The sequence below is a fragment of the Marmota marmota genome, unplaced genomic scaffold, assembly GCF_001458135.2.
Source record: "Marmota marmota marmota unplaced genomic scaffold, marMar, whole genome shotgun sequence".
Classification (NCBI taxonomy): domain Eukaryota; kingdom Metazoa; phylum Chordata; class Mammalia; order Rodentia; family Sciuridae; genus Marmota; species Marmota marmota.
This window is the reverse complement of record NW_026000037.1, coordinates 18,375,333-18,387,481: the sequence shown is the minus strand read 5'-3', so window position 1 is coordinate 18,387,481 and position 12,149 is coordinate 18,375,333.

Sequence of the window (12,149 nt, the reverse complement as noted above, 5' to 3'; positions counted from 1 at the left end):
ATATAAATTTGGTACCTGGTACTAGTATCTGTATTTGTTCCTTAATTGGGTTACTGTGAAATGTGTGGTCATAAACATCAATGTGACTAGATCATTATAGTATGCTGATTTTAGTTATTTAGGATAAATATCAAGGCCTGGGATAGCTGGGTCATATGGTAGTTCCATTCCTAGTCTTTTGAGGAATCTCCACAATGCTTTCTAAAATGGCTCTACTAATTTGCAGTGTCACCAAAAAAAAGTGTATTAGTGTACCATTTCCCCATATCCTCGATAGCATTTATTATCATATGTATTCTTGATGATTTGCCATTCTAACTGAGATGAAATCTGAATATAGTTTTGATTTGCATTTCCCTGATTGCTAGGAATGTTGAACATTTTTTTTTCATGTATTTCTTGGCAATTTGTATCTTCTTTTATGAGAAATGTCTGTGTAATTCTTTTGCCAATTTATTGATTGTGTTATTTGTGGCTTTTTGTTTGTTTGATGTTAATGTTTTTTTTCATTTTTCCACATTCTGGATATTAATAAACTGTTAAAGGAACAGATGGCAAAGATTTTTCTCCCATTCTGTAGGTTCTCTCTTCCTGACCTTAATCATTTCCTTTGCTGTGTAGAAATTTTTAAATTTCATGCCACCTCACTTATTGATTCCTAGTTTTATTTCTTGAGTTTTAGCGCTCTTGTTAAGGAAGTTGGTGCCTGAATCAATATGTTGAATTGTTGACTCTATGATTTATTCAGCAGTTGAAAAGTTTCTGGTCTACTTCCTAGTTCTATGATCCACATTTTGCTGACTACTGTGCATGGAAGAGGCAGGGAAATCATGTCATTATTCTACATATGAATATAAAATTTTCCTGCACCATTTATTAAAAAAGACTATAAAGTTAATTCTATAATGTAAATTTTTGGCACCTCTAAAGATTATCAAAAGACTGTATGTATGTGGAGTTGCCTCTCTGTCTTCTATTCTAGTGCATTGGTCTTAGTGCCTTTTGGTGCCAATACCATGCTGATTTTCTTATTATAGTAAATGGTAAATTTTGAGATCAGATAGTATGATGCCTCCACCATCAGTTTTTTTTTTTTTTTTTTTCTCAGAATAGCTTTGGCTACTCTGGGTCTCTTATTTATTTAAATAAATTCAAGGACTGTTTTTTTTTTTTCCTAGTTCTCTGAAGAATGTCATTGGCATTTTAGTAGGGATTGTGTTGAATCTTCTTAATGCCTTTGGGATTACAGCCATTTTGACAATATTAATTTTGCCTATCCAAGAACATCGGAAGTCTTTCTGTCTTTCAAAGTCTCCTTCAATTTTTTTTTCAGTTGTTTATAATTTTCAAAAAGCCAGTAGATAGAAGAAAGGAAGAATATTAAAGAAAACATTATCAATACATAAATAAAAGAAGAAGGAAAAAAGAACTATTGGAAAGTTTGCAAAAGAAGAAAACACAATATAAATTGTTTTCTGTAAGTCCAATATTTAATAGTCTTTGAATTAATAGAGAGGAAACAATAAAAAAGTCTTTTGTTTGTAAAAAATAAATTCCAAATATATAATACGAGCAAGTAATGATCTTAATAAATGAAATAATGATCTCACAGAAATGAAAGTTGTAAAAACTTTAAGTATAAGATACGATGAAGTTAAGTGAAAGTGTTATCTGTGTAAAAAATGACGTCTTGCATAATATTTCTTGCTTAACACACAATTTATTCTAAACTCTGGTGACCATTTCAAGTATAATTCTTGAACATAATTACTTACAAATTTCTTCCATCAAAAATGGCCAATTAATCATCTAAGCCCAAAGTTCAAGCTTATTAAAAATCTATTTATTTGAAATAAAGTGGAAATTTAGAAATAAGAACCATAAAATGTCTAAGATACTTTATTGTTCAATTCCTGAAGTATTATAAGATTTTAAACTTCAATTTTTTTATTGTTAAATGCTGATAAGATTACCATTTTGCATCTTATTACATTTTATTATTTTTGTGCATTATACTTATAAATACATATTCACATATGTGCATAACATAATTTGATCAAGTTCATCTCTAAGGGCATTAAACATTAATGGTAACAATATTCTTGATAATGATATAAATGAAAATTTATTATTGTTATGGGTTAATACTGCTTGCTATAAAATGCTATGATATAGGTAAATAGATTAAATCTAGTTCAGTACAAAATCATGAATATGATCATTTTAGTTCATAACTATGTGTATATATCATACACTATCATTTATATCTCATGTGTAGATGATTTCAATTGTTCAAAGTTCAATTAACCACCTAGTTTCTCCACATTAATTTCCAATTCAGGGATATGTAATTACTTAAAGTGGAAACACACTTTTTTCTAGAGTAGCACAAATGAAATCTTTAATTAGTTAATTTCCAAATGGCTTTTCTTAACTATAGCTATTAACTGCCCTGCTTCACTTTATTCATAATATGCAGAACTTAAGTCAACCAACTTTTATGCCTAATGCTTTTCAATGATTAGATTTCTTACACAATGAATAAATTACCAAAAATGAGAGAAAATTGAAAGTGAATTGAGTAAAATATTTGAGCCTATTAATGTAAGAGTGAAGAGTTCATTGCTTTGGATTTGTGAAAAAAGAAAGAAAAACCAGGAAATAAAAACTAAAGGTATAGAATGCTTTTTGTAAGTCTCTAATTCTTTTCTTTTTAAATAGAAATATGAGTACTGTTAAATTTCCAATGATGATTATCCTTCAGTTTTCATTGTGGAAAATATAAATTTAAAAGGAGAGGCTGTGATTAAATGTTTTTTAGATAGATTGAGGATTTTTGGAAGAATCTTTATAGTCAGTGTAAGGCATAGTCTATTGATAATGGATAACCAGAATAATGAAAATTCAACTCTTTTTAACCTCTGATGCAATGATCCAATCTCTGCTCAATGTCAATGTATCTCTAGGACTTATATGGTAAAAGAAGTCTGAAGTGTAGAGTTAGATATAAGTTAATTGTTTTAAAATTGGGCACAGAGTATCTGAATACATGCATATCTTATAAGCTGAATCATTTTATGTAATCAAACCATTGAAATGTGAGAGGCAGGGTGACTGAGGTACTTACCGTATCTCAAGATCACTCTTTCTAAGGCTTCACTTCTATTTCTATGATATAACTTACCTTTACAAATTTTACCTGTTCATCAGCCTTAATCAGACTGAGACTGAATGATCTTTACAGATTAGACAGGTGGGAAAAGAGAAGACCTTGGAGACCTATGGAAAGGTAGAGAAACACATAAAGTAATGAACATTATTTATCACACATATGGGGATCAAAAATTTTCTGAAACTGGGTCAGTTACCTTTGGGAATAAATGTGTTTCAAAGTGTCAAATATGTTTTTTTTTACTTCAGGAATTCTTAGCTCTGATTTAATAGCAATTATGAATCTCTGAAAAGAACATATGATAGCAGATCTTTCAAAACATATTTAACTTTTGAACTTTGTCTTTTCATACTACCACTTGCTATAGTTTGGATCTGGAGCATCCACCAAAGACCCATGAAAGGTTTGGAAGCCAGCCTGCAGCATTATTGAGAGGTAGTGGAACTTCAGGAGGTGGGGCCTATTGGAAAAAGTGAGGTAATTGGGGGTGTGCTCTTGAATAAAATATTGGGGCCCCAGTTCCTTCCTGTTTCTCTTTTTCCTTTCTGGCTATCATGAATCATAAAGGCCTCCTTCTCTATGCACTCCCCTCATGATGTGTTATGTTGCTCCAGGCCCAAAGCCACAGGGCTGAGTAACCATGGACTAAAGCTTCTGAAAACATGAGCCAAAATAAACCTTTTTTCTCTTTTTAATTTGATTTAATCATGCATTTGTTACAGCAACGGAAAACTGACTCCACCCTACTTTAACATGTTTACTTGCAGGCACATACCACCACTCTCTCCTTTAACATCCTGCCTTCTTTTTGGTTTCTCAGATACTTCAGGCAAAATTCTATCTTAAAGTCTACAATGTTAGCAATTCCCTCTGCTTACAGGAGGATGATCTCAAAACTCCTTTAAGCATTCAGTCAAATATCAACTTTCAAATAATGTTTATCCTAATTCAAGATTCACAAATTTGTACAGTACTCCAGGTATTTTTTACTTTGTAAGACATTTTTCCCCTTGCCTAGCTTGTGATACTTGTCACATATTATTTATTATAAATCCAAATGGTTGCATCTTTGTTTTGTTATTGCAGTCTAGTACAGCAGCTAATACAAACTAGGTACTAGGTTAGAATCCCTGAATATATTAGTGCATAGCTTATACACTTGAAAATATATATTCATTACTCCTATTAAAAGGAAAGGAGGGGCTGGGGTTGTTTCTCAGTGGTAGAGCACTTGCCTGGCATGTGTGAGGCACTGGGTTCGATCCTCAGTATCACATAAAAATAAGAAAACAAAATAAAGGTATTGTGTCCATCTACAACTAAAAAAAAATTAAGTAATGGAAAAATGGGAATCCAAAACAAAAGGATTGATTTTATATATACTGGAGACATAACAACAATTTGTCATTTTTTCCTAGGCTTAGCAAATTGCCTATCATGGAAACAACACAAACAAACCACTATATTTGGAAAAGAAGGGCCAATATGTGCAGAACTCCAATTTCGCAGGTAGTTGATGAGTATTAGCTGATTGACAGACTCAGATAGTGACATGCAAACTGCAGAAGGATTCATCAAAGTCACCCTTTGTCAACATATGAGGGTATTTTATTTGAGATGAAAGGCATGATTTAGTGCCAAATGTTTTTTGTTTTTTTTTTTTCATTTTCTTTCCTATTTGAAACTAACATTTCCTTATACATCTGTCCATAGACACACATACTCAGTAATTTATTTTATTTTGCTTTGATAAGTTCCTCAGGATTCTGTATGTCTTAGAGGTTAATGGTCTGTATATTTATTTTTGAATAAGAATAACCTTTCTTCTTAGAGTACATTGAGTTTCTGACTCAGTAAAACATAAAAAAAAAATTTGGAGACTTTTTTTCTATTTATTTTCATATAGAACTCTCATGGAACCATTTTTATTTTGTTCATACAATTAAGAAATTTCTTTTACATTCTAGCAATTATACTCTTCATAGAAGATTTTATCCTTTGTTATTTTAGGGAGAACTCACTTAGATTTTTATACTTGAAATGGCATAGCTTATTTCAGACACATGGAAACAAAATTGTTTTTATATCTATATTATTCCTCATAAACTCTTTAATGTGATGTGATTACTCATAAATATGATGTCTCACTAAGTGGTAATTATCAACACAGAATAAGAAAGAAAGAAATGTCCTAACATCTTTTCCTTTAGATTTGAACACTGGTCTCAGAGATAGTCTCCTTCTTACTAAGGCTACTGCAGCTATTTTCTGAAAACATAGCATGCCATCGTTCCTCATTAGTTCACCATTTCCTTAGGAATCCATCCCAACATTTTTAAGGGTCAGTCATTGTTGTCTCAGGATTGAAATTCATTCTTGTTATGGATATGTCTGTCCTGTTGGCTATTTATCTACTAAAAAAGTCAACATTCTGTATTGGTGGGTTCTGCATCATTGGTTTCTTTCAATTGCAGATCCAAAATGTTTGAAAGAAAAGTACATACCTATATTACATGTACACCTAAACAGAGCAGTATAATAACTATCTACATAGTATTTACATTGTATTAGGTATTGTAAATAACCCAGAGTTGATTAAAAGCATACGGGAGGATGTGTGTAGATTAGACACCAATACCATGTTATTTTATATAAGGCAATAGAGCTTACTTCTATTTTGATACCATGGGGGTTGTGTTAATCAGCTTTTCATCACTGTGACTTCTTGACAAGAATGACTTAGAGGAGGAAAAGTTTAATTTGGTTCATCGTTTCTGTGGTTCAGTCCATGGTTGGCTGACTTCATCACTGTGGGCCTAAGATAAAGCAAAGCATTATGGGCACAAAAGAGCAGAGTTACTCAGCTCATGACAACCTGAAGTCAGAGAAAGAAAGGGGAGGGGCTTTAGAGAATATGAACCCTTCTAAGATATGCTCCCAAGAATACCCCCACTTCAGCCGTGTCCCACCTACCTGCCGTTAAAACTCAGTAAGTCCTTTCAAACAAGGATAAACTGATTAGGTCACAGATCTCATGATCCAATAATTCTACCTCTGAATATTCCTCTATAAAAACAGGAACTTTGGGGTTATACCTCATATCAAAACTACAAGTTTCCTGAAACAAATCCCCCATGAATACTGAGGGAGCACTATACAATCTGACAACTTCTAGAATAATCATACAACAACATTTATTTTCAATCAGTTAGCCCCTGACAAGATATTATTCTCTGTAAAAGGAGCTGTATCTATGGTTACCTGCCAACAAGGATGTATCTTCTCATGTATCATATCCCTACAAGCAGCTAAATTAATGGAACCATGGAATGTTCTTTCAAAAATAATCTGAAATATTTATTCCAGTACATTTCAAGTGCACCAAATTCATGTGTTGCCCTCTTAGATGTAATAAATTTATTGTACCAAAAATCTATGCATGGAGATTTTTTTCAAAGATTAAGAATGCAGGGGTTTTTCAAGATTGCAGAATAGAAGAAGTCACTTTCCTGGCTGTTCTATGGACTGGAACCAAAGAAAACAGACAGGCAACATATCAGCCAGGTGTGTGAGCAACAACATACAAAAACAGTGGGGGGATCTATTTGAAATTTAAAATGACATTCAAAGCAGATGGGGGACTGGAGGAAGTTGGATATAATGAAATAAGGAAGAAATCCTCAGTGGCACAGCCACTTCCATGGCCATGCCAGAAGCACCAACCTGAGCGATCATTCCATGAGCAGAGAGGAAGGATAACGGTATTAAAGGAACCTGCATTTGGGGGAGGCCTGAGGCAGTCCGGGTTTGGAGTGTTTAGAGATCAAGGACATTGCCCAGCAAACCTGAAAGATGCACTGAGAGTATCTATGTGTGGTAAAGAAACTGCCATCTCTTCAGACAGCATGCAATGGATAAAGGAAGGAAGTATTTTGTAGCCACTGCACAGGTAACTAGGTCCAGTAAACACACACTGCATGACATAAAGTGTGATTACGTATCCAGAAGAAAATCAAATGTGTAGAGAGGTTTACATAGGGGACCACTGGTCAGGGAATCTCACACGGCACTACTCCCCAACCCCCAAATCTTGGTGCTTTCAAGACCAACTGGGTGAGAAGCATCTGGCTGGGAACTTACAAGAGCACGGGGGGAAGAGATAGTTTGGAGACTGAACCTGACACCAGGAAACATGGGCTCCAAAAGTGATTCAGGGGACTAAGAACTGGGTCCCCCACCACATAAGTGGAACCAGGGGAGGTCCCTGGGGTACAATTTTCTAGACTGGACCAGCAATACTGGGCACTAGAAGTGTGCTAATATGAAATCTCCAGACCAATTGGCATTCAGCAAAGAGCCTGGAGCCCACCTAAGCCTTAACCCTGTCTATAGGAATCCCACCTATGGGATTACCTCTCTCACTCCAGCATTCCAGAGGGTGAAGCATCACACTCCAGAAGACCCCACCTAAAAGTGCTGAGAATATTTTGAATTCCAATGGAAAAAAAAATCTTTAAATTTTTGTCAAGATTTTTTCCTCTGTTTACTTGTGACCTTAGATACTTGGTACTTTTATACATATGCATACTATTTTTTTCTCATTTCTAGCATTTTTGAAGCTAGTTATTTTTCATGGATTAATTTTTGTGAACTAGAATATTTGGTTAGAATATTTTAGTTTTGTTTTATATTCTTTTATTTTTATTTTAAATTACTTTACATATTTTTTTTTCTGTTTCCCTTCCCTTTTTTTCCTCTGCTAACAGTCAATCTATCTTGTGCTGTCTTGCATTCTTCCTTTAAATTTTTACTTCTTCTACCTTCCTCTCTTATAATCAATACATCCTATATTACTTCTGTTCTTTCCCTGCCCACTATTTGAAATTATAAACCCTTTCGCAAATTTTATGTTTTTATTGTAGGCAATAACTGATCATATCACTTTTGTTTATTGTGATAATTTACAGTGTAGACATTATAGTAGAAACTATTTGGTATAATGCTGACTATAATTCTCACTGGTTGTGGTTATTATTTTTCTCCCCCTAAACAGTGACATATGGGAAACCTTCAGGGACACTATAAGTCCACAAGGTAGAAACCTTACTACCTTTAATCCATAGTGTTAGATGGGTAAATATAAAAACAACATGAATATACAAGGGAACAAATCACCCCAACAAACCAAGATATTCCAATAAGTGAATCCATCAACACTATGGTGGAAGAAATATCAGAGAAGGACTTTAGAATGTACATAGTTAAACTGATCTACGAAGCAAAGAATGGCATAAGGAATAAAACCACAGAGAAAATGCAGGAAATAAAATGGTCATTTTAATAAAGAGGCAGAGATTCTGGGAAAAAAAGCAGAAATCCTTGAAGTGAAGGAAAGAATAAATCAAATTAAAATTTCAATAGAAAGCATCACCAACAGACTAGATCACTTAGAAGACAGAACCTCTGGCAATGAGAACAAATATATAATATTGAAAATAGACTTGACCATGGAGAGAAAATGTTAAGAAATTATGAACAGAATTTCCAAGAACCATGGAATAACATTCAAAGACCATATTTAATATTTATTGGGGTGGATAAACATGCAGAGATACAAACCAAAGAAATGCACAATCTTTTCAATGAAATAATATCAGGAAACTTCCCAAATCTAAAGAATGAAATGGAAAATCAAATATGAGAGAGTTACAGAACCCCAAATGTACAAAATTACAACACACCAACATCAAGTCACATTAAAATGAAAATGTCTAACATACAGAAAAAGGGTAGAATTTTAAAGGCCGCATGAGAAAATTATGAGATTACTTATGAAAATTATGAGATTACTTATGTGGGAAACCAATTTGGACCTCAGTTGATTTTTCAATCCAGAACCTCAAAGCTATGAGGTCCTGGAATAACATATACCATGCCCTAAAGGAAAATGGATGTCAACAAGAATCCTATACCAATAAAATTAAGCTTCATATTTTAAGATGAAATAGAAACCTTTCATGATAAACAAAAGTTAAAAGAATTTGCAAGCAGAAAGCCTGCACTACAGAACATTCTCAACAAAATATTTCATGAAGAATAAACAAAAAAGAAAAATGAAAACTAGTGAAGGGAGGAACTACTCTAAAGGAATAGTCAATCAAAGAAGAAAATAATTCAAATTAAAAATAATCCAAAATTACTGGGAATACAAATCATATTCCAATAATAACCTTGGACATTAATGTCCTAAACTCATCAATCAAAAGATATAGACAGGTAGATTGGATTAAAAAACAAGACCCATCAATGTGCTGTCTCCAAGAGACTAATCACATAGGCAAAGACATCCACAGACTGAAGGTGAAAGGATGGGAAAAAACATATCACTCATATGGATATAAAGAAGCAGGGGTTTCCATTCTCATGTTAGATAAAGTAAACTCATCCCAAATTTAATCAGAAGGGACAAAGGAGGACACTTCATACTGCTTAAGAGAATTATATATCAACAAGACATAAGAATTTTAAATATTTATACCCCAAATAATGGAGTGTAAAACAAACCTTTTACAATTTCAAGAATCAAAGAGATCATAGCACAATAATACTGGGTAACTTTAACATGCTTCTGCCACCAATGGATAAATCCTACAAACAAAAGCTAGGTAAAGAAGATATAGACATAAAAAATAAATTGATAATTTAGACTTAACAAACATACATAGAATATTTTATCCACGAGTGACTGAATACACCTTCTTCTCAGCAGCACACAGATCCTTCTCTAATATATAGCTATCATATATGTTGTCATACAATTGTAATATTACCTTAACATATTTTTAGCATCCATAGGGTTATTTCAATAGCTCCCTTTCCATTGATATTAATTTTTGTGTTCTTGCTTTTTTCTTGATTAGATTGTTTGATTTTATCAAATTTTAGCTGTATTATTTCTTTTCTATTTCATAAATTTTTGCTCATACTCCAATTTTTTTCTTCCTACTACATAATTTTAAAATAATTGGATTATTAATATAGCTTCTTTCTAATACAAGTGTTTTTAATCATAAATGTTCATCTGAGTACTGTTTTATCACAGGAATCATGCTTTCTTTTGTTTTCTTCCTTGACCTCTGAGATATTTATAAGTATGCCATTTAATTTTGAAATAGTTGACACATGGAGGTGTGCTTCTATGTATCTTAAGGTGATTAATTTCTAATGCTCTAAATCATGGAGGAAACACAGTCTGCATGATTTCATTTTTTTAAAAAAAAGTATTGAAAATGTTTTTTTCTATTGATTGTATTGGTTACATATATGTCAAAACTGATTAAATTGCATACTTAAAAAGAGTGAAGAGTAGAAACTCACATTTTTTTCCTCCGAATTCTTGCAGAATTAATCTTGTACTCTAACTTCGGCTACATCAATTTAGAAATACTTATTCCAAGTAGTGAGCCTCTTTCACAAAGGAATGCAGAATAAGTTCTATTGAAACTCCATATTGCTGTTTGGAATATACATTTTGCCAATGGACTAACAATCAAAGAAGCAAATTAAGATATGGATGGAATAGTTTACTCTAAGGAAGCTAAACAGCTAAGGTTGCTACAAAATATAAACAATAAAAAGTACATATGGAATATATAAGATTAACCTTTTGATGTTCTGATACCCATTGATTATAGTAAGCAGACAAATGCAATAACCACAGATTCCTCAGAGCCCTGAGTGAATGAGGTCTCTGGCATTGCATTATTTTAGCAACCTAGCTCTGTTGAAATGCTGACTTAGTGTAAGGAAAATCTGGACTGGATGATGGTAAAAGGATGATGAAAATGAATTACTGACTTGGGCCTATTGTAGCAGAAGCAACTACAGCTTGTTCTAATGTCCTTCCTGTATTAAGACTTTTGTAGATTTTGTGGTTAACCACCACTTTGAAGGTTCTGTGATGGATAGGGGCTTTATGAAGCACAGAAACAATCTGAATGGTCCACACAACAGAATAGAATGTATCTTATAAACTATTACATATTCCCCTGTTCCATAGCATTTCTGTCATAAGAAACTACATATGGGTATAGTAAAAAAAAAAAAAAAGGTGTCACTTTAGTAACACTTCATTTTAAGACATGTTTTGTACTACCTACTGGACACCAGTTCACTCATTTGCCTCATATACAAACATGAATGTACATGTGTGAGGAAATGCTACCTAGAGTTCTCTTTGAAAAATTAGATAAGAGAAATGTACAAATATCTGGAGTTATATGTTGTCCACAAAGCTCCTCAGTGATTCTTAATAAGATTATTAAGCCCTAGCTATATGTAGCATTGATCAACTTGATAATGCAATTATTGATTGTCTTACCTTTCTCTCCATTTCATGCCGCTCAGTTTCTTGCTTCTGTTCCTTGGAATTGCATTTTTTAAAATGACTTGCCGGTAAAACCTTGTCTGAGATGCTCATAATAGAGTAACAAAGGTGTCGAACCTGTTCTAATTGACCAAATATCTTATTTAGATGGCAATATGTTCAAGTAAAAGAATAAGGTATTGTGACCTGGGTATATCCTAAGATTATAAGTTATTTAGACATTCAAAAAGATCAATGAGTGAAAGAAATAATTAATCAATATTTAATAATTTGCTAACTTGCTGTACCTCAGTTAAATAGAATTTCATGAATTATTGGAATCCAGACATCAAAGTATGGGCTTATATATTGGAATTCTGGCTAATGAAAATTTTAAGGTGATTTTAACAAGATTAAATATGTTGTAAATAGAAATATCTGTTGTATTTTTGATGATTAAGAATGAAAATTCTTAATTTAGTAATTTCATTTGCAATAGTATCTGTAATAAATTTTGGGGGCTAAATTTAACCATGAACATGAAAATCCTTAGCACTGAAAACTAGGGAATGCTGTTAAAATTAAAAAGGCATACAAAAATTAAATTTTGTC